This window comes from Nuphar pumila, chromosome 8 (genome assembly GCF_984573655.1).
Source record: "Nuphar pumila chromosome 8, dmNupPumi1.hap1.1, whole genome shotgun sequence".
Classification (NCBI taxonomy): Eukaryota; Viridiplantae; Streptophyta; class Magnoliopsida; order Nymphaeales; family Nymphaeaceae; genus Nuphar; species Nuphar pumila.
Window position 1 is genome coordinate 76,003,972 of NC_143256.1, and position 27,960 is coordinate 76,031,931.

At 37.3% G+C, this 27,960-nt stretch overlaps 1 pseudogene across 1 annotated transcript; it reads left to right on the top strand.

Annotated features, from left to right (window-relative positions):
• Window positions 1-235: 235 nt before the first annotated feature.
• Window positions 236-27,655, top strand: LOC149829982 (nuclear pore complex protein NUP50A pseudogene; annotated as a pseudogene). The gene is made up of 2 exons (XR_016433774.1): window positions 236-289; window positions 25,981-27,655. The product of XR_016433774.1 is annotated as a nuclear pore complex protein NUP50A pseudogene (transcript).
• Window positions 27,656-27,960: the final 305 nt, after the last annotated feature.

A 27,960-nucleotide genomic window follows, 5' to 3' on the forward strand; every position in this document is an offset into this window, starting at 1 on the left:
TCCATCCAAGGGTCCTCACACCGAACAGCAACAGACCATACGAGTTTGGATGTATTTCTGTAATTTTAGGTGCAAGGCCAGGCCATGGTATTTATATGCAAAAGGTTTATGGGTTGTCCTTGACTTGAAAATGAGGGGTATCTCAGTAAATATAATCTATTGATTAATATTAATTTTAGGTAATAATTTAAAAAGAGGGTATTCCAGAAAAAGAACGCTTATATTGCGGGCGCGCGAGAGAGAGATAGATAGATAGATAGAGAGAGAGAGCTCTGCTTCATCTCGGCGGGTATGCTTCTTCTCCTTATTTCTGTTTATTTTTATTATTACTTTTTGCCTAAATCGTCCGTTCTATCATAAATCTGTTGTGTCGTTTGTCGATAGATTGATCGTTTTTTGGTATTTTGAGTGATAACTTGGTGGGTCTTCTTTGAGCATCTAGGGTTTTTGCTCTGCCACCCTCTTTCTGTATCTGTGCCTGTTCTTTTTTTGGTGTTTGGTTCTTTCGTTGTGATTTCCGCATTACCCAACTCTTGTTTTGTTGTTAATTTCGTGTTTCTTGTATTTGGGCTTCACGAGTTGTTCGGTTCCGGGAATTGTTGTAAATTTGCGGATCCTTCTTAGCTCTTTGGGGTTTATCGGTTGGGATATCTTGCTATTTGTTTCCTATTTTCCGTCTGTAACTTAGGTCGGTAATTGAGTTTTGGCATTTATGAAGATTTAGGGAAACTCTTTCTCTCTCTCTCTCTCGTGTATGCTACACATGAAAAAAAGTAACTTTTCAAAGAAAATGTGTGTATTTCATTATTAAAATGCTTCATAAGCAAATCAGAGAGATAGTTCTCCTTAATTCTTGAGAAATATTTGGTCCTCATTTATCGTGAGATCCATGCACATCGATGGATCTTGGTCAGCATATTCGATGGGTCTTGGTCAGAATATTCCTTTCCTATATTCATAGTTCTCTTTCCCATTTGGTTAATGGTGTAAGTTTTCTGAAAGATATTTTTAAGAGATATTTTTAAAAGGATATTTTCAATAAAAACTTTTGTGTAAACCGAAAACCAAATAATAAAAACCGGTTCACACCAAGGGTGAGATCCGGGTCGAACTCAGGGAATGAGATGATAAATTTTGTATTCCAAACAAAACACGCTTTTATTGCCTTAATAATAAAAAAAATTAAAAGAGAGTGCAACAAACAAGCGCAAAAAAAAACCTATTATAAAGTCGCGAACAGAAAAAAAATTAATTACAACCCAAAATGTGGCTTAAGGCCTTAGTTAAGTAAGAAATAAAAAGAAAAGAAAAGAAACAACCGCCTTTGCTCGCAAACTACAATATGAATCCACAAGTGTTGATCTTTGTGCGTCCACTTAGAAACCACCCACCTAGCCCATAGCAGCCACCTGGAAACTAAAAATAAACAAACAAAACCAAACTCCACACGACTAGGTTAGTTAAAAAATGCAGAAATCAAAAGAGAAAAATTTTAAAAGAAAAGAAAAGAACAAAGCTAAAAACACAAAAACTAACGAAATTTTCGTGGGTTTTTGGACTAGAACAGAGTGTCCTCTGTTTCAGGACACGACACGCAAAATAAATTTTACAAAACAATAATTAAGAAATACAAAAACACCTATTTTGTCATACGCGATTTTGAGGAATCGTCTTATCTGGACAGATTCTCGTAAATTTGACGAACGAACGCGTAAATTGTATCGAATCTTTCTAAAATTTTACAAATTCGTTTCTGACACGATCAGGAATCCGACACAGTTTATGGAGTTGGGAAACTCCATACGAAACTCACGAAACAATTATTCTAAACAGAAAAATGCAGAAAAACAATGCATTTCTGGACAAATTTGCGTAAATCGATGCGACAGTCCGTCAATCAGAGTTGAATTCTGAAAAAATTTTTTAGAATGCAAATAAACTCATCCAGAAACCGAATCCAATTTACGGATTCAGAAAATGAATCTGGGAACTCCAGATGCACATAAAACAAGAACCGACAAATGGATAAAGAAAGCAGAAAATCTAACTATCCATTTTTCCTAAACTCAATGGCAATTCTAATTAACGATTTGTAAAAACAAATTCAATTATACTAATCAATTGAACATAACACTAAAAAATTAAGATCCTAATTAATCAGACAAAATAAACTTAAAAAAAATAATTTAAGAACAGAAAATAAAGTAAAGAAAACGTTATGCTAGATCTATTTGATGGTTTGAGTTGGACGATGGCCGATCCAAACCTTCGATCTATATATATTCTTGCCTGATTCAATAGAAAAATAAACAGAAACACAAATAATAAAAAATTCAATACAACAACAACAACAAACAACAACAACTACGCCTTCATCCCAAAACAATTGGGGTCAGCGATATGAACCAAAAAAGAAATTCATTTTGGGTCTTCCACATGAATCCTTTTCCTCCAATCATTTCTATCCAATGCCATGTCCTCGGTGAGGTTCAAAGCATTCATATCCTTTCCTATCATCTCCATCCAAGTCTTCCTAGGCCTACCCCGACCTCTTTTAACTAATATATTTTCCCATTTCTCCAACCTTCTAACAGGAGCATCATTAGGCCTTCGCCGAATATGTCCAAACTACCGTAAACGATTCTCTCACATCTTATTTTCAATGGGTGCAACACCTACCTTCTTACGTATCTCCTCGTTCCGAATCTTATCTTTTATTGTATTTCCACACATCCATCTAAGCATCCGCATCTCAGCTACACTCATTTTTGAATATGATGTCTCTTGGCAGCCCAACATTCCGTACCATATAGTAAAGCGTGTAATGAAGTGCCAAATGAAAAGAGCAACGTCTCCAAGCGAAAGCACGGAAGCACGCACATACACAAGAGGCCACTAAAGGGAAAAATAAACCACAAAAGTGGTCAAGCACAAAAAGAAGATAAAAAATATGTTTCTCTTCATAGAATGCTTCATAAGAAGCTTAACAAATACATGGGGCTGTGCCCCTTATTTATACACAGCAAGGGACCCAAGGAGGGGCTCCCATAGAGTCGTTGGAGCCCCTCCAACGGTCATATTTATGACCGTTGGAGGGGTCCAACGACTCTATGTGGACCCCTCTCAAGTGAATAAAAACAAAAAAACTAAAAAAGCAAAAAGGAAAAAGAATAAAGAGAAAAAGCATATCAATGATATGCGTGTACAGGGTGAAATGACAGAAATACCCCTATCGGGTTTTACAAAATAAATATATATATATTTATATATATAGATAGACACATAGACATATATATATATCATATATATGTGTATGTGTCGTAATCTATATATATATATATATAAATATACATCATTTTTTAACACCCCCCCTCAAACACATGGTGAGATCACCGAGAGTTTGCTAAGGAGGAAGTAGAAGCGAGGCAAAGGCAAAGCTTTGGTGAAGAAGTCCGCTAACTGATATTCGGTAGGAACATATGGAAGTTGAATGGTGCCTCGTAAAAACTCATCTCGAACATAATGACAGTCCATCTCAATATGCTTCGTTCGTTTGTGAAAAGTGTGATTGCTAGCAATATAAATGGAGCTCTTGTTGTCACAGCACAACTTTGAGGGAGTGGAGAATGAGACACCCATATCTTTAAGTAAGCTTCTTAACCATATAATCTCAGTTGTGGTAGTGGCCATCACACGATATTCTGCTTCAGTAGATGAGAGAGAAACTTTACGCTGCTTCTTACACCTCCAGGAGATAAGTGACTCCCCTAGAAACACACAATAACCTGTGTTGGAAATACGATCATCGGGGTTACCCCCCCAATCAGAGTCAGTATACGCAAGTAAAGTAAGAGGTGAAGAAGAGGAAAAGAATACTCCCTTAGTTATGGAATCTTTTAAGTATCTGATAATCCTCATTACTGCTGCCATGTGAGTGGTGGTAGGAGCAGTATGAAATTGGCTTGCACTATGAACTGCATGAGAAATGTCAGGCCTGGTGATAGATAAATATGTTAAGGATTCAATCAATTGACGATAAGGCGTGGGATCAGCTAAAGGAGTGCCATCATTGGCTCTCATCTTGGCATTGATCACTTCTGGAGTCTCCACCCTTTTGTCATCTGTCAGCCCAGACCTAGTAATAATATCAGAGGCAAGCTTCATCTGAGATAGGACATACCCCTTGGGGGAGTATGCAACTTCAATTCCTAAGAAATACCTCAAAAAACCTAGATCAGACATATCAAAATTTTTCTTAAGAATATTTTTAATAAGATCAATACCTTTCTTGTCATTACCTGTGATAATCATATCATCAACATATAATAACAAAATTGTTATGTGTTCATTAGAGGATTTAACAAACAAAGCAGTATCAGTGTAACATGAAGAGAAACCATTATCAAGAACTACTTTGCTAAAAAGATCATACCAAGCTTTTGGCGCTTGTTTTAACCCATAAAGAGCTTTGTTTAATTTTAGAATATTACCTTTCTCAATTTCAAGACCCGACGGAGGGTCCATAAGAACTTCTTCACATAAAGTTTCATTTAAGAAAGCATTTTTAACATCAAGTTGGTATATAGGCCATTGTTTGATGGATGCTAAAGCAATTAAGGTTCGTACAGTAGTCATTCTGGCTACGGGAGCAAAAGTTTCTTCATAATCAATCCCATATTCTTGGGCATAGCCTTTTGCAACCAAACGAGCTTTGTATCTTTCAAGAGACCCATCACATTTAGTTTTGACTTTATATACCCATCTACACCCAATTGCCTTCTTCCCTAAAGGTTGAGGAATAATGCTCCAGGTTTGGGCCTTGTTAAGAGCCTCTAATTCGATTTTCATGGCTTCAATCCAATGTGGGTGATCTTTAGCTTCCTTGAAAGAGGTAGGTTCGTGATACGAATGTATTAACATAAGACAAGCCCTATAATTCGGAGAAAAAGATTCATAGGACACAAACTTTTGTGGTGGCCTACTAGTACGAGAAGATCTCCTAGGTAGATTGTCATCAGTAGATTCTTCTAAAGAGAAGTCTTGAGAGTACCTGTCAATAGCAGGTTGATGTTCATTTCCTATCCGCCGGGTATAGACATTTATATCATTAAGGTTTTCATTTTGGGAGGTATTAGCATGTTGTTGTATATTATAATGTGAAATTCCATCACAACTAGTATCACAAGTAATAGCCTCAGGAGACTCAATTCTAGGAGCTAAGTCAAATAGAAAAGAATAATCAATGTCTTCCTTAGATGTGTGGATATCGAAACCATTTTGTTCTTCAATAAAGTTTACATTTCTCGACACATAATTTATTGTTTCGAATATCATAGCATCTATAGCCTTTTTGATTCTCACCATAGCCAATGAACACACATTCAATAGCTTTAGGTGACAACTTATCTTGTCCTAGACTAAGTACAAAACATTTGCATCCAAAGATTCTTAGTCTATTAAAATCGGGAGTAATTTTAAATAATTTTTCAAAGGGCAAAACCTTTTTCAAAGAGGAAGAGGGCATACGATTCACAAGATATGTTGCGGTAAGAAGAGCTTCGACCCAAAAATTTTTAGGAACACATTTAGACACAAGAAGAGTTCTTGTGGTTTCAATTAAATGCCTATGTTTCCTTTCCGCAAGACCATTTTGTTGCGGAGTTTTAGGACAAGATCGTTGGTGCAAAATTCCATTTGTTTTAAAATAATTTTGGAAGTCTTTAGACATGTATTCTCCTCCTGAGTCGGATCTAAAAATAACTATATTGTGTTGGAATTGGTTTTGAACAAGAGCGTGAAACTCTTTAAAATTAGTGAAGACATCGGATTTATTCTTGATAATATAAACCCATGTGTATCTAGTAAAATCATCAATAAAAGAAACATAGTAAGAGAAGCCTCCTTTGGACATAACGGGTGCCGGTCCCCATACATCGGAATGCACAAGTTCAAAAGGCCTTTTTGACACAAAATTGCTATGAGAATATGGAATAGAGTGAATTTTCCCAAGAATACAATCATTGCATGTAAATGTATTTGTATTACAAAATTTTTCCAAAAATGGAAAAAGGTACAATTTAGAAATACTAGGGTGTCCAAGTCTCTTATGCCAAGTCTCAATATCTTTGGATTGAACATGATTACAAAATGATTTGGACGGCAAAGACAAAAAATCCATATAGTAAAGGTCCTCTCTTCTATGGCCTTGCCCAATCCGCTTCCCGGACCGAAGATCCTGCACATAGCAATGGGTAGGTGAAAAAGAGACATTACATTCAAAATCGGTAATTTGAGAGACGGAAAAAAGATTTAGATTAAGTTTTGGGATGATTCGGATTTTGGGAACAAAAAATTCTTTGTTTTGGTCATAAATTTTCTCAAGGTTTCCAATACCCTCAACATTTAAAGAAGTTCCATCGGCGGTGGATACATATGATTTAAATTTATTGAGACTTGGTTTTGACAAAAGTGATGCATTTGGAGTCATATGGAAAGAGGCACCCGAATCAAGAATCCAAGAGGACATACCTGGAAATGAAGAGATGGCGGCACCGGAAGTGGAAGGTGAGGATGATGATGTAGAGGCGTTCATCTTCATAAATTGTTGGAGAGTTTCGGTTAGATGAGCGATGGAATCCTTTATGTCACCATCCTTTTTTGTATCTTCATTGATGATTGGAGGAGTCTCTCCCACGGAAGCTACCTTCTTCTTGAATTTAGGGCAATCGGGACGAATATGGCCCGGTTCATTACAATTATGACAAATGATTTTTCTTCCTCCACCACCATTATTCTTCCAAAAATGTGGTGGTTTATATGATCTTACATTGTTGCCGGGTCTAGACACGGCATGTACTTCATCAACATCCCTTTTTAAGGCCAAACGGGTTTCTTCTTGACATAAATCGGCCAAAATATCGCTTAGAGGAGTAGAGGCTCTATGAAGAAGAGATCCTCTAAGTTGTTCAAATTCGGGACGAAGCCCATGAATAAATTGAAAGAACCTCTCTTTTTCCATTTGCTCTTGTCGCATAGCAATAGCACTTCCTTCCCATTGCGGTTCGAGAAGGACAAGTTCATCCCATAAAGAAGATAGGGCACTATAGTAGTCCCTAATGCTCATATCACCTTGCTTGGTAGCTCTTACCTTTTCTTGTAGAAAAAAATGCCTAGCAAGGTCTCTTTGAGTGTACATACCTTTCATGAAAAACCATGCTTCATTAGCCTTCTTGAATTTTGCAAGATTTGCACAAATCTTTAATTCGACGTTATTCATGAACCATGCTAAGATTTTAGCATGTTCACTTTCCCAATCTTCCATTTTAGAAGAATAATCAAGAATAGCCTTTTCTTTTTCTTCTTCACTCAAAGCTTTTTCTTCACCTCCTTCAATTTTAGTTAACTTTAGTTGTGGTTCCGGATTGGTTCCACATACATAACTCCAAAGCCTTTTACCTTTGAGATTATTCTCCATAGCGGCCGCCCACATGCGATAATTGGTCCCATCCAATTTGAATGAGAGATCGATTTTTGCATCTTTGTTGGCCATTAGAAGAAAAATTAATAAGACAAGAGAGAGGAGAGGTATTACTTGTCAAGGGAGGATCCAATGAAGCCTTCTTAACCAAGGCTCTGATACCATGTAATGAAGTGCCAAATGAAAAGAGCAACGTCTCCAAGCGAAAGCACGGAAGCACGCACATACACAAGAGGCCACTAAAGGGCAAAATATGAAAAGAAGTGTTTTCTTGGTTACGGGTCATGGATCTGAAGATCCAGGACCCGTGACATCCACTTCTTCATTAATGGCATTATGTAATATTGATTATTGTAATGAGGGGTATTTTAGTACCCTAAAATTTTGTAATCTCTTGTTAATATGAAGGAATACACAGCAGCCGACCCTATTGCTGAAGGGGTATCGGTTTCTCCCAACTTCTCTCTCCCTTTCTCTCTCTCTCTCTCTGTTTTTCAGATCTCACGCGTGGAAGGACCTGGAGATTCAAAATCTATCATGGTATCAGAGCCACACTTCAGTTGAAACTGGAATCGATCTCAAAAGGTACGTCCGATAGATCTATTCTTCTCGATTTCTTCTTCTAAGTCAAGAACATATCCCTTCGTTCCCTACTTTCATTTTTTTTTTTTCACGAACGACCCCCCACATCCCTTTCTTCTCTATCAGATCTGATATCAATCAGATCTGAAGATAATCAGATCTGATTCAGATCTGGCTTCTTCTTCTCACAGTCTTCTTTTCGCCTCTTTCTATTTTTCTTTTACCTCGGTGGTGGCTGAATCTCGATTTCCCCACAACCTTCTTTCTATCCCCTGAGTAACTCAATCCAGATTTGGATTTTCGACTCCACAGCCTTCTTTCTATCCCTTAAAATAACTCAATCCAGATTTTCGACCCAAATACCTAGTTTATCGCGGTTGATAACAGCGTGATCTAATCACGCAGGGTCCTTTTTCTCATTCTGTCACTCGCATACCTAGTTTATTGCTGTTGCTAGCAGCGTGATCTAATCACGCAGGGTCCTATTTTGATTCAGCTGCATCCTTAATTAAGCCGATACATTCATTTTCTGTTTCATTCATATCAAATCAGAAATCTGATTGACATTCAATTTCTGTTTCATATCAGCAATCTGAATTGGTTTCTGCAGTCTGATAGCATCGATCTGAGTTAGTTCCTGCAAAAAAAAAAAAAAAAAAGACTGCAGGTGTAAGCAGATTGTGCTGAATACTTTCTTTATTCTGTGAAACATGAATTCACTTCCTAGTCAATCAGTTCTTTCTTCCAGTTTTCTCAGTCAACTCGTGTCTGAAAAATTAAATAATGGTAATTTCTTGACTTGGAAGAGGCAAATCATACCTTTCATTAGGAGTCAGGATCTTTCTGGACACCTGGATGGATCTATTCCAGTTCCTCCTGAGTTCCTATTACAAGAAGAAAGGGACAGCAAAGGGGAAGCTACTACTGTATATGTTAGAAATCCTGAATTTGTGGCTTGGATGAAAGGAGACCAAGCGCTTGTTGCTTATATTACATCAACACTGTCACAAGAGGTTCTTGTAGCCATTCCAGATGACTGCACTGCCATGCAACTTTGGAACAGACTAGTTCAGACATACTCACAGGTTTCTCAGGCCAGGATTATGTTTCTTAAAAGAGAATTTCAAATGCTAAGAAAGGATTCCATGTCCATCATGGAATATTTGAACAAAATGAAGGTTATCACAGATCAATTAGCAGTTGTTGGAAGTACAGTTTCTGATAAAGATTTGATACAGCAAACCCTCAGTGGATTGGGACACGACTATCATATGATTGTCACTTCTCTATTATGTTTACCTGAGCTGCCCAACTTTGAAGATCTGCGCGCAAAATTGTTACAATATGAGATGAATCTAAAGGGATTTTCTGAAGAATCATCTATGCAAACTGGGGCACAAGAAGTTCTTGCTACAGGGGTTACTTATGCACGAGGACGAGGAAGCTATGATATCAAGGGAAAAGGAGCACAAGGGAGAAGTAGCCATGGCGGTCGTGGATTATTGCCTACACCCAACTCATATACCAACTCACAAAGACAGAGGCCAATCCCTACTTGCTTTCTGTGTAATAAAAGGGGCATATCAAAGCCAACTGCGGGTTCAATCCCTTAAATAAAGGAAAATCAACACAAACTGAAGCAAAAAGAGGCACAGACAGTACAAGGACCAATGGAGAAGTAAAAGAGTTGTTGTTGTCAGCCTTAGCAGAATTGAATCTGAAACAGAATGAGCAAGGTACTTGGTATGTGGACTCTGGCGCAGCGACTCATGTTACTGGTGATGCAGGTAAGCTCCTAAAACTTGTTCCTTACATTGGTAGAAGTAGTATAGTTACTGGAGATGGATCACACCACTCTGTCTCGCATATTGGAAACTCCATCATACCCTTGCCTGAATCTTCCATCAATCTTTCAAATGTTCTTTATGCTCCTAATATCAAGAAAAACATTGTTTCAGTTTCTAAACTTGTTGATGATGTCAAAGCCTCAGTTGAATTTACTCCTTCTGTTCTTGTTAAGGATCTCTACACGAAGGAGACGTTCGCTAGAGGAAAACGACAAGGCAATATGTATGTTTTTCAAGAAGATCCTTCAGCACATGTTAGCTCTGCAGATCCAAACTTGAAGCTCCAATCATCGTTGTCTTCTGAAAATCCTACATGCGTTTTTAGTGTCTCTGAAATCAATAAGCCAAATCTTTGGCATGGTCGTCTAGGTCACTGCAGTAGTAGTTTCATTGAAAAGCTTGTTTCGAATAATCTTATTCCCAAGTCAAGTCTAGGAATAAATTGTCAATGACAATAAATGTTCTAGTTGTCTCTTATGTAAGAGTCATGTTTTACCATTTCATTCTATCAATAAAAGAGCTTCAAGACCTTTTGAGACTATCTGTTCTGATGTTTGGGGGCCTGCTCCAGTTGCTTCCATGTCTGGAACTAGATATTATCTTTTATTTGTTGACAGTTATTCTCGTTATTCCTGGATATTTTTCATGAAACATAAATCCGATACTTTCAAGTTGTTCCGTAACTTCCATTCCTTTGTCAAAAACCAATTTTCTGAAAACATCCTAAGTTTCCAATGTGACGGAGGAGGTGAATTCTCTTCCATTGACTTTACTAACTTTCTTCAAAGTAATGGGATAAGAAAAAAGGTGTCTTGCCCACACACACCTCAGCAGAATGGGATTGCTGAAAGGAAGCATCGCCATATTGTTGAGAGTGCGATGAGCATGATGCATGACAGTAATCTTCCGATCACTTTATGGACAGAGGCCTTTCATTCTGCAGTTCATGTGATAAATCGATTGCCCATGACTATTTTGGAAAATAAGTCTCCTTACTTGTCTCTTTTTGGTATACACCCCAACTACCATGATTTGCATGTCTTTGGATGTTTATGTTATGTTCATGTTGATAGTTCAAGGAGACATAAGTTTCAGGACAAGGCTTTAAAGTGCAGGTTTGTGGGTTATGCTGATGACTATAAAGGGTACAGGTGCTATGATCCGGTGAGCAAGCGCATCAAAATATCAAGAAATGTCATCTTCGATGAATTGAATTTTGATTGTCGATGTACTAGTTCTTCAGAATCAAAACATAGAGTTGAGGCTTATTATCCTTGGTTGAATTATGAACTTCTCTCAGGAGCTAGTGATGCTTGCTCAAATTGCATTCAAAAGGATAAGACACTTGTGTCTACTGATGGAATGATTGATCATGAAAATACCGACTCAACTTTGAATCCAGGAAGGTATAAAGGTCTTGTCTACACTCGACGAGGAAGAGAGTCACCCACCATAGTTGATTCAGACATGGACGCATCCTCAACATCCAACATTGTTGATACTAGAAGATCCACACGTTCTCGCCATCCAATTGAAAGGTGGGTCAGTTATGAAAATTTCTCATTAGATTTTCAACTCTTTCTAACAGCCTTGAATAAAGAAGATGAACCCACAACGTTCTATCAAGCATCAAATTCCAGAAGATGGATTGAAGCAATGAATGAGGAGATGGAAGCTCTACATGAATGTGGTACGTGGGATGTCGTATCAAGACCACCTGACAGAAACGTTGTTGGTTCGAAATGGGTGTACAAAATAAAGTATAAACCGGATGGGACTATAGAGCGATACAAGGCGAGACTTGTAGCCAAAGGTTTTACACAGGAGCAAGGACAGGATTATGATGAAACCTTTAGTCCAGTTGTGAGGATGGGGACAATCCGAGTCATACTTTCTTTAGCCATTGAACACCAATGGACCATTAGCCAACTTGATGTGAAGAATGCTTTTCTTCATGGAGATTTGAGAGAAGAAGTTTACATGGAACAACCCACAGGTTACGCAGAAGGTAATCCTACAAAATATGTCTGCAGACTAAAAAGGGCGATATATGGATTGAAGCAGGCATCTCGATCTTGGTTTGACAGCTTTTCTCTTGAAATACAAAAGTATGGTTTTAAGAAATCTCTTCTTGACCACTCCTTATTTATATTTAAGAACCAAGACACAATTACTCTGTTGTTGATATATGTGGATGATATTATCATTACTGGCAGTTCCAATGAGCACATTGAAGAAGTCAAACATCTCTTGAATCAGAGGTTCAAAATGAAGGACCTTGGCAAACTACGGTACTTTCTTGGAATTGAAGTCGACAGTTCCTCTGAAAAAATGACTCTCACTCAACATAAGTATACCATTGATGTTCTCAATAAATCGGGTATGAAAGACTGCAAGCCCTTGAGCACTCCTAGCGTTCTTCATCAAAGGCTTAGCTCTCAAGACGGAGATCCATTTGATAATCCCACACAGTACCGTAGCATAGTGGGTATGTTACAATACCTCACTTTTACTCGCCCTGATATAGTCTACTCCGTGAATCAAGTTTCTCAGTTTATGCATGCCCCATGTGAAGGGCATGTGGAAGCAGTTAAACGGATACTACGATATCTGAAGGGAACGGTTGGGGATGGTCTCACATATAAGCGAAAGACAAATGGGCAAAGTGCACATGAGATCACTATTTATTCTGACGCGGACTGGGCGGGAGATCCAGATGAACGCAGATCAGTATCAGGCTATTGTGTATTTGTTGGGATGAATTTGGTTTCTTGGAGTAGTAAGAAACAAAAGGCTGTTGCCAGATCCAGTACAGAGGCTGAATACAGGTCAATGGCAGCCGCCACTGCTGAGGCTACTTGGGTTAGACATCTACTGACAGAAGTCGGAGAATCGATATCTCGATCACTTCTTCTGTGTGACAACCAGAGCGCCATTAGTATGTCTTTTAATCCAATCCATCACAGTCGTGCCAAACATATTGAAATAGACCAGCATTTTGTGAGACAAAAGGTAGAAGAGAAAGAGATTGAGCCTGAATTTGTTCGAACTACAGATCAAGTGGCGGATATATTTACAAAAGGATTGACAAAAGACAGATTTTGGATGTTAAAAGGCAAGTTGTTCATGATTCAAGATCATGCACAACTTGAGGGAGGGTGAAAAGAAGTGTTTTCTCGGTTACGGGTCATGGATCTGAAGATCCAGGACCCGTGACATCCACTTCTTCATTAATGGCATTATGTAATATTGATTATTGTAATGAGGGGTATTTTAGTACCCTAAAATTTTGTAATCTTTTGTTAATATGAAGGAATACACAGCAGCCGACCCTATTGCTGAAGGGGTATCAGTTTCTCCCAACTTCTCTCTCCCTTTCTATCTCTCTGTTTTTCAGATCTCACGCGTGGAAGGACCTGGAGATTCAAAATCTATCAAAATAAACCACAAAAGTGGTCAAGCACAAAAAGAAGATAAAAAATGTTTCTCTTCATAGAATGCTTCATAAGAAGCTTAACAAATACATGGGGCTGTGCCCCTTATTTATACATAGCAAGGGACCCAAGGAGGGGCTCCCATAGAGTCGTTGGAGCCCCTCCAACGGTCATATTTATGACCGTTGGAGGGGTCCAACGACTCTATGTGGACCCCTCTCAAGTGAATAAAAACAAAAAAACTAAAAAAGCAAAAAGGAAAAAGAATAAAGGAAAAAGAAAAAGAGAAAAAGCATATCAATGATATGCGTGTACAGGGTGAAATGACAGAAATACCCCTATCGGGTTTTACAAAATAAATATATATATATTTATATATATAGATAGACACATAGACATATATATATATCATATATATGTGTATGTGTCGTAATCTATGTATATATATATATATATATATATATATATATATATATATATATATATATATATATATATATATATATATATATATATATATATATATATATAAATATACATCATTTTTTAACAAAGCGGGTCTAATAGTCGTCCTATAAAACTTTCCCTTCAACCGCAATGGCATTCTACGATCGCACAGCACTCCAGTTGCACTTTTCCATTTCATCCACCCAACCTTTATCCTATGATTTACATCTCCATCAATTTCTCAATGATGGATCCCAAATATTTGAAATAATCATTCACCGGTATTTCTTGCTCACCAAGCTTCACTACACTCCCATCACTACTTCGTTGCTTACTAAACCGACATTCCATATATTCAGTCTTACTCTTACTCAACTTAAAACCTCTAGCATGCAATGTCTGTCTCCATAATTCTAACTTAGCATTAACCCCAGCTCTAGACTCATCAATCAAAACAATATCATCAGCAAACAACATACACCACGGTACATTTTCTTGAATTGATTTCGTAAGCTCATCCATCACTATAGCAAATAGGAAAGGGCTTAAAGCAGATCCTTGATGTAACCCAACCGTTATTGGAAAATTGGTTGTCACCCCTCCACAAGTGCGGACATTGGTTACTACTCCTTCATACATATCTTTAATTATACTAATGTACTTGAGAGAAACACCTTTCTTCATCATTGTCCACCAGAGAACGTCCCTAGGTACTCTATCGTATGCCTTCTCTAATAAAAAATTCAATAATCCTAATTAATCATCGAAATAAAATACACAATTTAAATAACAAAAATGCAGAAAAGAAAATGCTGATCTAGATCTGATCGGCGGTTTGGATAGAACGATGTTCAATCCAAACCGTTATTCTTTTTATTTTTTATTTTAGAAAAACTGAATAAAGAAAATGTAGAATAATAAATGGATCAGATTAATTTTAAATCTATTCTATATAAAAAAATTAAAATTAACTAAAAAAATAGAAATTTAAATTGAATCTACAATCAAATAGGGGAAGAAAGAAGTACCGAATCGGAGATCCGGCGTTTCCGGATGGCCTGAGTTGAGAAGAGAGCGAGTCCTCGCCTCGTGCAACAACCTCCCAAGTGGATCTCATGCTGATCCTGCAGAAAAAAAGAAGAAATGGAAAAGAAGAAGAGGAAGAAGAAGGAGAGACATGGAAGAAGAAGAAGAAATTGATAGAAGAATAAGAAGGAGGAGGTTGTGCATGAAATGGAGGAAGAGGGGATTTAGGAGGAGGGGGCGTGCTGTATAAAGAGGGTCGAAACTCCTCATGCCCTTCTCAAAGTGAGTATTTAAACTATTTTTTTTAGGTTTTACAAAAATTACAAAAAACATTCTAAAATTAAAAGCTATTTTAAAAGGCTACCTAAACCTAATATAATTTACAAAAAGAGGGTGGCGGCACGTATAAGGTGGGGTTTTAGAATTTTATAACTAGATCTGAGTGGATTGGGTTGCTCATCACATGTGGATCAGATCCAAGATCTACCATGCGTTATTTGAACTGGATCTGGGCCGGTTTTTCTTGAAGTTCGCTCCAAAAACCGTAAAACGGCTATAACTTTGTCGTTTTAACTCCGAATTGAACGAAGTTCGAACCGTGGCTCCATTACACCTAAAACATCATAAAGATGAGCATCAACATAGTAAAATACACATAAATGTATGAATTTAATAATAATAATGAATGCATTTTCATGCATTATCAGTTAAGTGTTGTACATTGTAGACATACCTTCCACTTTTCTTTGTATCTAATCTCGCAAATCATGGGATATACCAACTCTCTCGTATTTATATAAACGTGAAACATTAATGGAAAAGATGAAAAAATCCATTTTCTTAAATCTCTTATAGTACCAGAGCCATGAATTCTGAACCATTGGTAACTTGTTCTTCTTCCAATTTTTGGAAGCCACAGGCTTGTTCAACATTAGTTTGCTGAAATTTGTGATTGTTGTTGAGATTTGCGACCGTTCTCCATATCGGATCACCGTCTTTATGATCTGATCTGATTTAGTCTTCTGCATTGGTGTATTCATTGGTCGTTGAACTCATCAAGAACTTGTGCATGAGGCATTTGAGCTCTTTAATGGCTGACGGTGGATACGCCTCCTGATTCTGCTTTCAGGAGATCCAAAAGAAGCACACCCTACTTGTTTAATTACAAGATTCATGGCTAACGGGAACAATAATCAATCCGGAGGAGAAGACAAGATGATTGGGTCACCGTTTTATTTACATCACTCGGACAATCCGGGAGTGATGTTTGTTTCGTCTCCTCTAACCGTTTACAACTAATCGACTTGGAGACAGGCCATGCAAATGGCCTTGAGGGCAAAGAACAAGCTTGTGTTCATTGATGAGTCCCTTCCATGACCGTCCAAGAACATGATAGAGGCAGCTGCTTGGAATAGATACAACGACATGGTTTTGTCATAGATCTTAAACACTATCAAAAGAACTAACAAACAACATGATATATATGCAAACAAAGCTCAAGATATATGAATCAATCTTGAGCAACATTTTTCTCAAGGTAATGTTACCCGAATCTACCAATTAAAAAAAATGATTTTAGATCTTAGACATGACCAATCACCCCTGGCCACTTATTTCACGATGCTCAAAATGTTGTGGGATGAGCTTGGATCGTACTCTACCATACCTGAATGCTTGTGTGGTGCATTCAAGTATTTCAATGAATGCCAAGAAAGAGAGAAGGTCTACCAATTTATGATGTACCTTAACGAGTCACTTGGATCCCTTCGAAGTTAAATCCTAACCATTGAACCCTTAATGCATATCAACAAAATCTATGTCATATGGGTGCGGGTGCGGCACTTTCAAAAACCTAGGGTGCGGGGGTGCGACAGGGGAAAAAATGTAATTTTTTTTTATATATATATATAATTTTGAAGTTTTAACAGTTAACATTGTCATAATATCATTCATCAATCATCATTCATGCAATATATCAACCTAAATATCAATTAAATAAGTAAAGCAATTACATAAATCAACCTAAATATCAATCAAATAAGTAAAGAAAAAAAAAAAACTAAATTACATACCAAAGTATATCTTGATGAAGTAATTGATCTTAATAATTTTCTTCATCATCATCAAATGCATCATTAGAAGGAATACTGGGCTCAGCTAAATCCATGTTTGTTATGTTGAAATCATGCTCTCCCTCGACGTCACACTCTTCTGGGTTTATATCCCAAAAATTGGATGTTCCTTGTCTGCGTTACAAACCCAATTTGAAAATGTTAAATACAATACAAGTATATTTAAATGAAAAACTAAGAAATAATCAAATAACTAAGAGAGCAAATTAGTACCTGTATTCATCATTGGTTCGCGAAAGTAATCGAAGATTTGAATGAACATATACTAAATCCTCTGCACGCTAGCTGGTGAGTAGTTGTTGCCATGACATGATACTCTGCTTTAATGGAAGAGAGAGATATCTTATGCTGCCTTTTGCATCTTCATGAAATTAGAGAATCACTTACAAAAATATAGGAACCAGTGGTTGAGCGTCTATCATTCACATTTTCTTCTCAATCATAATCAGAATATGCAATAACTTTTGATAGGAAGGAGGATGAAAGAAATAACCCATAATTATTAGAATTTTTAATATATCTAATAATTCTCATTACAACACTCATATGTACTGTAATGAGAGCATGCTGAAATTGACTAACATAATGAATAACATGAGAAATATGGAGATAAGATAAAGCCTAAATCATTTGTCTATATGGAGTTGGATCTTTCAGAGGTTGTCCATCATTTTTTTTTCATCTTTGCATTGATGACCTCTGAAGTATCAACTCGTTTTTCATCTGAGAGTCCTGACCAGAGTTACCGGAAGCGCCCCTGAAGTAGGGGAAGCGCGCTTCTCCGATACGCGTTTCGGAAGCGCGAAACGTCGCACTTTCGAAACACGTGGGGAAGCATCCCCTTTTTTTTGGAAAGCGCACTTCCTATTTATGGGAAGCGTGCTTCCCCCACACTTTCCCTTTTTTTTCATTTTATTTTTATTTTTTTTTTGCTTCCCCCTCGCTTCCGATTCGCTTCCTAGGTTGCTTCTGAGACGGTTCGTGATTCGCTTCTAAGTAGTCCCACGCTTCCCGCTTCCTAAATTTTTGAAAGTGCTTCGCTTCTCGCTCCTCGCTCCCGCTTCCCGTATCGCTTCCCGCTCCCGCTTCCTCGATTGACAACCATGGTCCTGACCGTTCAATGATCCCTGCTGTATACTTAGTCTGCGATAACAAGTAACTACGAGGTGAGTAAGCCGCTTTTATTCCAAGAAAGTACTGTAAAAACCAAGATTTGCCATATCAAAGTTGGCTTTGAGCATATCTTTGATATGACTCACTCCATGTTTATCACCTTCTGTGATAATCATATCATTAATGTACGAGCAGACATCTCGTCATAGTCTATTTCATATTCTTGACGATATCCTTTGGCTACTAGCCTGACTTTATATATTTCTAATGTCTTATTACTTTTAGTTTTAATCTTATAGACCTATCTATATCTCATAATTTTCTTTCCTTTAGATAATGTTTGAATTTCTCAAGTTTTTGCCTTTTCTAAAGCTTTCAATTCATCATTTATTGTCTTAATTCATTCTTGATGATTTTTAATATCATGGTAAGATGACAGTTCTACATATGAGTGTATAACCATTAAATATGCTCTATATTTGAGATCAAAGGAATCATAGGATACAAATCTACTAGGAGCTTTTGAAATTTTCATGGATCTTCTAACACTAGATGAATCTATATCTTGATTTTGAGAATATATTTCTAAAGCACATAGAGGATGGTCTTTGGTACGTCGAGTATAGATTTGAATTTCACTATAACGTTGATCTATATTATTATGACCCTCATTCACATTCCCATGTGCATCATGAGTGTCCTCATTGTTACTTTCATGCACATTATAAATGTCATCACAACTCCCATGCTTATTGGCAAGGTAAAAAAGAAACGAATAGTCACAATGCTCTTGGATTTTATCTTTACCAAATCCATTTTTGTTTTTAAAAAAGTGACATTTCTTGAGACATATAACTTGTTCCTTTTAATTTCATAACATTTATATCCTTTTATATTTTCGACATAGCCTAGAAAAACATAAAGAATAACTTTTAGGGAAAGTTTGTCATTTTTATCATTAAGGACAAAACATTTACAACCAAAGACTCTCAACTTTTTGTAATCGGGAAATGTTTTAAATATTTTTTCAATGTGAGAAATGTTTTCAATAGTTTTTGAAGGCATCCTATTTATCAAATAAATTGTCGTAAGAGCGGCTTCGGCCCAAAACATTTTTGGAACATTTCTTGATATAAAGAGTGTTCTAGTAGCTTCAATAATATGTCTATGCTTCCTTTTGACTAGTCTATTTTGTTGAGGAGTATAAGAACGTGATTTTTGATGAATAATCCTATGTAAGTCAACATAGTTTTTAAATCCTTTGATACAAATTCTCCTCTGGAATCAGTTCTAAAGATTTTAGTATTGGTTTTAAATTGAGTCTTTGTATAACAATAAAATTTTTGAAAACAATCAAATACTTTAGATTTATGTTTAAGAAAATATATCCAAGACTGTCTACTATAATCATCCACAAAAACAACATAATAAAATATTCCTCCTTTGAATATAACCGGATCCGGTCCCCCCTTATCTGAATGTACCTACTCAAATGGTTTCTTTGATACAAAATGACTAGGACCAAAAGGTAAAGATTTCATTTTACCAAGGATGCAATCTTCATAAACAAAATCCCTTTCTTTATAACTTGTAAGAAATAAAAACAAATGAAATTGACACACTAGGATGTCCTAGTCTCTTGTACCAATTTTTTATATCTTTCTTTTTCACAAAATTTAAAAAAATATGTTTTGATAATCCAAGATTATCTATAACATAGAGATCTCCTCTTCTACGGCCTCGCCCAATCAACTTTCCGAACAGAAGATCTTGTATTAAACAATCATTAGATAAAAACAAGATTTTACATTCACGATCCGTAATTTGGGAAACGAATAAGAGGTTTAACAATTTTGTTACTATAATATTTGGTACAAAAAAAAGTTTGATGTTTTTGTAAAGACCCAAATTGTTTTATTTTTAAAGTTCTATCGGTGGTTGAAACATAAGAATCATTTGGATTAGTATGCCATTTGAATAATGTGGACTCATTTGGGGTAATATGAAAAGAAGCATCGGAATCACGAATCTAAGAAGTCTTACCGCGATCAATGCATGTGGATGCGGGTACGCCTGAGAAAGAAGAAGCTTGATTCTTGAACATTGGTTGTACTGCCTCCATGAATTGTGTCAAGGATAATAAACCGATGCATTTGAAGTCGTCTACGCCATTTCTTTCAAGAGATGGTCCCATCAAAGCTATCTTCTTATCATTTCTTTGATCTTCTTTGTTTCTTTTAGGGCAAAAAAAGCTTGATATGGCGGCTCATAGTAATGATAGCGCATTAGTTTGCCATTATTTTTGTATTCATGATCGCCTCTTTTGTCGTTTTGGCTTCCATAATCATTGAAATTTCTTTCATTCTCATTGCTTTTTTCAAAGTGAGGGGGCTTATAAGACCTTGTGTGATTTTCAGGCCTTGACATAGCAAACACGAATTCTTCCTCTTTTGAAGATGATGGTTTTTTCAACCTATTTTCCCCCACAGTTAATTCTTCAAGAATTTCAATTATGGTAGGTACACATTCTCTATGAAGAAGGGTTGATTTGGTCTCTTTAAATTCGGGTCTAAGCCCATTAACAAACTGGTAGAAATGCTTTGTTCTAATTTGTTTTTCACAGGGTTCTACATCTTGAGAGAAATGCCATTTTGGCTCTAGAAGAGCCAATTCATCCCAAAGAAGAGAGAATATTCCCTGATGCTCTCTCTTCTTGGATCATAATTCTCACCTTATTTTATACATTGCATATGTGAGTTATATCCTTGAGACTATACATATCTTTAAGATACTTCCATGCATCACTAGCAAAATCAAATTTTGCTAAGCTAGAGCATTTTTTGATGGCCACATTATTGATGAGCCATCCGATTATCTTGGAACGACCCATCCTCTATTCTTTTCATTTTTTTCATATTCGGTGATGGCTTTAGACATCTCTTCTCCTTAAAGAACTTTTTCATTTTTCATCTTAGTAAGTATAAGTTTAGGCTCTCTTTCGGTGCCATCAACCAAACCCCCATAGACTTTTTTTTCGTATTTTATGTTTTACTATGGATGCCCACATCACGTTGTTAGTATCATTGAGTTTTACAGGAACGAAGACAACCACTTCTCTTTATCCTCCATTTTTACAATATTGATAGAGAAAAAGAGAAAGAAAGAAGGTAGTGCAAATTTGTTGAAGAGAACTTTGATGGCGTGCTTCCCAATGCAATGATCTCACAAACCGATGCTCCACCAATCTCACTATCCTCCTATTGGTCTTTTCGAATGAATCACAACCCAAGAGCAGCAAGGCTCTTATACCATGTATTGAAATAAGAACAAAAGCAAACAAGAGCCTCTTATGGGCTTACAAAAACACAACCAATCCACAAAAGATCCACTTATGGATCAATCCACAACACCCACACAAGGGTCAATAGAGTAAAAATAATAGCTTTTGTATTACACAATGCTTGAGAAAGCATGAGGAAGATAAGGGGTGAATTGGTTGTGACCGTTGGGGACAACTCCAAAATCTAGTTGGAGCTGTCCCAACGGTCACAACCAATTCACCCCTTGTATCTTCCTCATGCTTTCTCAAGCATTGTGTAATACAAAAGCTATTATTTTTACTCTCTTGGCCTTTGTGTGGGTGTTGTAGATTGATCCATAAGTCCCAATCGATGACATCAAAAAACAAAAAAGTAAAAAACAAAAATAAGTAAAATGTACAGGCATCCCCTAATGGGTTGACCTCTATTACAAAGTAAAATGATCGAAATATGGGTATTTCGGTTTGCATACATATGGACATACATATATATTAATATATACATATGAATATATATATATATATATATATATATATATATATATATATATATATATATATATATATATTAGAAGCACAATCTTAACATCTATAACCAAGTTCATACCTCTCTCAAGTTTTCCATCTGTACAATTTTTTTGTCTGTCATTCTATCTATGAAGCATTCCCTTTGGTGAGATGCAATGTCAGCTGAAATTGGAGCTTTGGAAGCCAACAACACTTGGACAATCATGCCCCTACCTTCGGGAAAGCATCCCATTGGGTGAAAATGGGTCTATAAAGTAAAACACCGTGCAGATGGGTCTATCGAACGTTACAAGGCTTGTCTTTTTGCTAAAGGCTACACTCAAATAGAAGGTTTTGATTACCAGGAGACATTTGCCGCTGTAGCCAAACTAACAACTATGCGATGCTTGTTAGCTCTTACTTCGATTTGGGGATGATCAATTTATCAATTAGACGTCAACAATGCTTTCCTTCACGAGGATCTCCATGAAGAAGTATACACACAACTTCTCTCAGGATTCCATACTAAGGGGGGAGCATTGAGTGTGTCGTCTAAATAAGTCCATTTATGGACTGAAGCAATCTTTCAGGAACTGGTTCAACAAACTATCATCATCTCGGAAAGAAGCAAATTTTGTCCAATCTAATGCAGACTATACCCTCTTTACAAGACGAACCAGATCCAAATTCACTATCATATTAGTATATGTTGATGACATTTTGATTGCTGGAAATGGTAAAAATGAAATTTCATCAATCAAAGATTTTTTAAATTCACATTTTCAGTTGAAGGATTTGGGGTGCTTGAAGTATTTTTTGGGCATTGAAGTAACAAGGTCGCTCATAGGGATATTCTTGAGTTAAAGAAAATATATTTTGGATATATTGTCTGATACAGGTCTACTGGATGCAAAACCAGCTGAATTTCCCATGGATAAAAAATTGCGCCTCACTGCACAAGATTGAGAGGTTCTTGAAGATCCCACTAGATATCGTTGTTTGGTAGGACGCCTCATATACCTGATGGTGACACGATCGGATATCGTGTATCCAGTTTACATTCAGAGTCAATTCATGCAAGAGCCACAAATCCCATATTATGAAGCTTCTTTACGAGTGCTGAGATATTTGAAGTTCTCACCTGGAAAAGAGATCCTTCTACCAACTATTAGTGACCTGTAATCAAAGGCGTATTATGATTCAGATCGGGCAAGTTGTCCCATGACTCAACGATCGGTAACTAGATACTTTACTTTATTCGGTCATAGCTCATTATCATGGAGAAGCAAGAAACAAACCACAATATCACACTCTTTTGCCAAAGCCAAGTATCGTGCGATGGCGGTTGCCACATGTGAACCCATTTGGTTAAAGGCCCTCTTGGGTACAAACAGAAGGAACCAATGAAATTATTTTGTGAGAATCAAGCAGTGACCCATATTGCATCTAGTCCGGTATTTCATGAACGTACATAGCATATCGAATTAGACTGTTTCAAGCAGGAATAATAGCTATTGAACATGTATCCACCCGTTTGCAACTAACTACTGTCTACACAAAAGCTTTGGGAAGAGATCAATTTCATTCCATTATTTCCAAGTTCCATTTGGTTAAGATTGACGTATTGTACATTGTAGTTATACCTTTCACTTTCCTTTGTACCTAATCCTGCAAATCATGTGATATACCAACTCGTGTTTATATAAACGTGAAACGTTAATGGAAAAGATAGAAAAATCCATTTTCTCAAATCTCTTATCATTTTTGTTTGAACGAGTTCTTGGTCTCCCAGATAAGAGATAAGGCTGGACATCGGCCTAGGTACCCATCAAGCTTTTATGTGGGTCTTGCCCAAAGTGAAAATGCAATGAGTCCTGTCCGGTCTGATCTATGTGGCTTAAAGAGCCCAACCCGAGCCGACAAGAATCGGGCCAGGCTGTGTCGGGACCAGAGTTATCGGAAGCTTCTTAGATAAGTGGGAAGCTCGCTTTCTGGAAACTCTCTTCGGAAGCGCGATACGCTCTTCCGAAACTTGATGAGAATCTTGATTCTCTCATGTTTCTTCTATGCTTTCCACTCGTTTCATCTATTCTTTTTATATATTCTCTCACTTTACTTTTCATGTTTTTTATGTGTTTTTTCTCTCACGATTCTCGCTCACTTCCATTTGCTTTTTCTAAATGGGCAGTCATCATTTTTAGATTTTGTTAAAAATTTAATTCTTACACTAAAAAATCATAAAATTTAAGAATAATCACTTTTATTTTAGTTTTTATTTGCATTCCATTTTGATTTTCATTCTTCTTATATTGCTTTTTTTATTCCTCGCTTCCCGCTTCTTATACATTTTAAAATGCATCGCCTCTCGCTTCCGCTTTTTAGTCTCACTACCTTGGTTGGGAGGGCACAGCCCAATGTCGACCCCTACTCCCATATTGAGATATTTTTTTGCCTTTGAAGTATACTGGCAAGTTATTGTAATACATTTTCTTTTTCTTACCTTAATAATTTAGATGCTTTGATGAAAAATTGCAAGTTTAGGGCTGGGTTGGTTGACGGTGAAATCACCATTTTGTTTGTCTTGTGAATTGATTTGTGTTTGGCGGTGTCTAGAAAAATATAATAATAATAATAATAATAATAATAATAATAATAATAATGTTTTGAAAACAAGTTATGAGGTAGAAAGTGAAGTTTACTTTTAGAAAAGAATTGTTTATTGGTCATTTCTTCGTTGCACATTGTCTTTCCCCAATAAACACAGGGGTGCCGTGCTCTAACTGTTACGTGGTCATCTGGTAGGATGACTGCAAAATTGTGAGGTGCCGCTACTGGTGGTACCTTCCCCCCTTTGAAACATCTAGAGGGCCGGAAAATGGTCAGAACAGGGCCCTAGAATGGGTTTCTTTTTTTGTATCATCTAAAATTATTGAATTGATTTAACAAGAAATTTTAATGTTCATCAAGTTTTTGGTGCAGTATGAGCCATTCATTTTTTCTTGATTCAATAAAAAATATAAACATGAAAAATGTCTAATCTAATACATGTTTTCTACCAAGTAAACTATAGAAAATACATACATAGTTCCGATTAAGCAAACACCCAAAACTTTTGTCCTTTGAAGCTGTTTACGATGGTGTGGGATATAAAGACTGTTCAGAAGGTTCAGAATGCTGCTGTGTTTGAAAAAATTGCAAGTTGTGATTTATGTCACCTTGTTGCTCTTTTCTTACATTTGAGAATGTAATTTGTTCTTTGAATGAAATAAATGACACTGTTTTATCGAACCATTCTAATTCAATTTCCTCCATTAATTCCTAAAATTCCTGTATTTCTATTGTGAAGATTTTAGTAAATTGTGTCCCAGTATCATCAATGGTTTGTCTTTCGTGTGTGATGGTGGTTGAATTTTATATTTTTACTGATCCAAATGAAATATGCTTCTTGTACAGCTTAAATGCCTCGTGCTGGCATTCATCCCATGATTCCCACTGGTTACACGTGTCATATGTATGTTTATTTGTTCTGGACAAAATTCCAAATGATGCTTATGCTGTGAGCTGCCATCAAACGTCCTGGATGCATGGTCTCTGGGCACTGATTTCTATATCTGCCAAATGATTGGAATAAGTGACACAGTTAGGCACCTTGTGTGTGCCAATAAGAACTGTTGGATTAGATTTTAACGTTGATGATACAGATTCTGGGCAGTTTGATTTTGGACACCTACAAACCTATGTTCCTAATAATACATTCAGGTCTTCAACTACATGTTGATCATCAAGAGCAGATCAAGTGATCTACAATATGCACAAAGACCATGAGGTCCCTGTGAGATGAATCAATGGATGGTGAAGATGTCAAATCACTTAAAGTGATTTGACAGATCACCTGATCTGCTCTCTTGATCATCATAGCACGCCTGTCTAAACATGCCTCTTTGGACAGACAGGGGCCAGAGCCCTGTTGCCATGGTATGGTTAGATCATGCCACCTGGTTCATATTTTGTTCAAGAGCTTGACTGCCTTAGGATCTTGTTTATAATTTTAATTTTTTGCCACTTCTACTTATCGTTAGACATGATATCTTTCTAGATGTTTGAAGAAACAAATCTGAGTGAGTGAAGTGGATTACTGTTCTTTGAGCACCAGTTACAATGGGAGATACCGATTCTCTTCCTCCTTCAAAAAAGAGAGTTGCTGGGAGGGAAATCTCTCGTGATGATCCAGATCTTGATGCCGAAGGTGATGCCTCAGAGCAGGAAATGGGGACCTTTAAGAGAGCAAGTGATGAAGTGTTAGCCATCAGAAAGATTGTTAAGGTTCGTCGCAACCAGCCTTCATCTGCCCCTTCTTCTAACCCTTTTGCTGGTGTGTTTTTGGTTTCTGAGCCCACTGATTCTGCTTCAAAGACATCTACTGTTACATATCCTACTAATGATGAAGTGCCTCCAAAAGAGGAGGCTGGTCCTACTAATAATGAAGTGCATCCAAAAGAGGATACTGGTGATGACGCTTCTAAGCCAGAGAAAACTGATGAGGATAGAGTGGTGCCAGAACCCACTGTGGACTTGGTCTCCAGCCGTGAAGAGGTCAAACAAGACAATGAAGAAACTATAGGCGATTCAACCAAAGAGCCTAATGGAACTGATGGGACTAGTGAAGAATCAAAGCCTGGAACAGATGGATCAGCCAAAGAAGTTGGTGACGAGACAAAGAGTGATTCTGGTGCAGATGTAACCGAGTCCAATGAAACTGATAAACTGGAGGCAGTGGCTTCTCAAGAACCAAATGTGAACCAAGAAGGGGAAGCTGATGCTGGTGGAGCAACATCGGGAACACCAGCTTCCCTCAATTCATTTAAGCAACTCTCCAGCAGCCAGAATGCATTTACTGGGCTTGCAGGAACCGGATTTTCCAGTCCGTTTTTGTTTGGGGCCCTTCCAAAAGATGGTTCTTTCAGTTTCAGCACATCTGGATTTGGTTCGGGTTCAACCTCCATCTTTGGCTTAAAGGGAAGCAGCACATCTTCACCTTTATTTGGTACTGGGAACTGTAACAATGGAAGCTCATCACTTCAGGGCTTTGGTACTCTTGCTGGAGATTCTAATAAATCTAGTGGAGGCACTCTGCCTACCATGCAGGATGTGCCTGTTGAAAACGGCGAAGAAAATGAGAAGGCAGTTTTTGTGGCTGATGCCTCATTGTTTGAGTTCCTGGATGGGGTTTGGAAGGAGAGAGGGAAGGGTGAAGTGAAGTTGAATATCCCTATAGAAGGTGTTGGGAAGGCAAGATTGGTAATGAGGGCCAAAGGGAACTACAGGCTGATCCTGAATGCAAGCCTTTATCCAGATATGAAGCTCACAAATATGGACAAGAAAGGAATCACCTTGGCATGTATCAATAGCACTGGTGAAGGGAAAAACAACCTAGCTACATTTGCATTGAAATTCAAGGAAAGTTCTATAGTGGATGTGTTTCGAGGAGTTGTGATGGATCACAAAGGAAAGAAACCCGCAGTTTAGAAGACGCCCATGAATTCTCCAAAGGCTTCAGATGAGTAAATCTATGAATTTTTTAAAGGGAAAACCCAGCCTAGTTTTAGACTTTATCAAAGGAGACATTTCTGCATGAATTTGTAGTTGTTTTGGGTACCCTTTATGGTACAGTTAGAGATGCTGCTGGGTATTTTGGCCTTCAAATATGGAGTCCTCTGTAATTGGTTTTGTTAATCTAGATTGAGAAAGGTTATATGATCATTTCTGATGCATAACTTTTGTTTCTTAGGGTACTTGTGGCATGAGACGGTTTTCATAAATTTTTTTTTATACCCCCAGGAACTCCCTGTCCGCTGTCCTGTCTGTGTAAAACTCTGTGGGCTTACCCCTTTCTCCGAGGGAGTTGCCACACTTCGACTTGTGCAAGGGGTGATGCCCATGGAATTTGAACCTAGACCACCTGCCTAGCGGCTTAGGTCCCATCCCACTGCGCCAAACCCCTTTTGGGCAGTTTTCACAAAATCAACAATTACATTTCAAGGTTTTGATATTTGATGCTTCCCTGTTGCAACTTCTT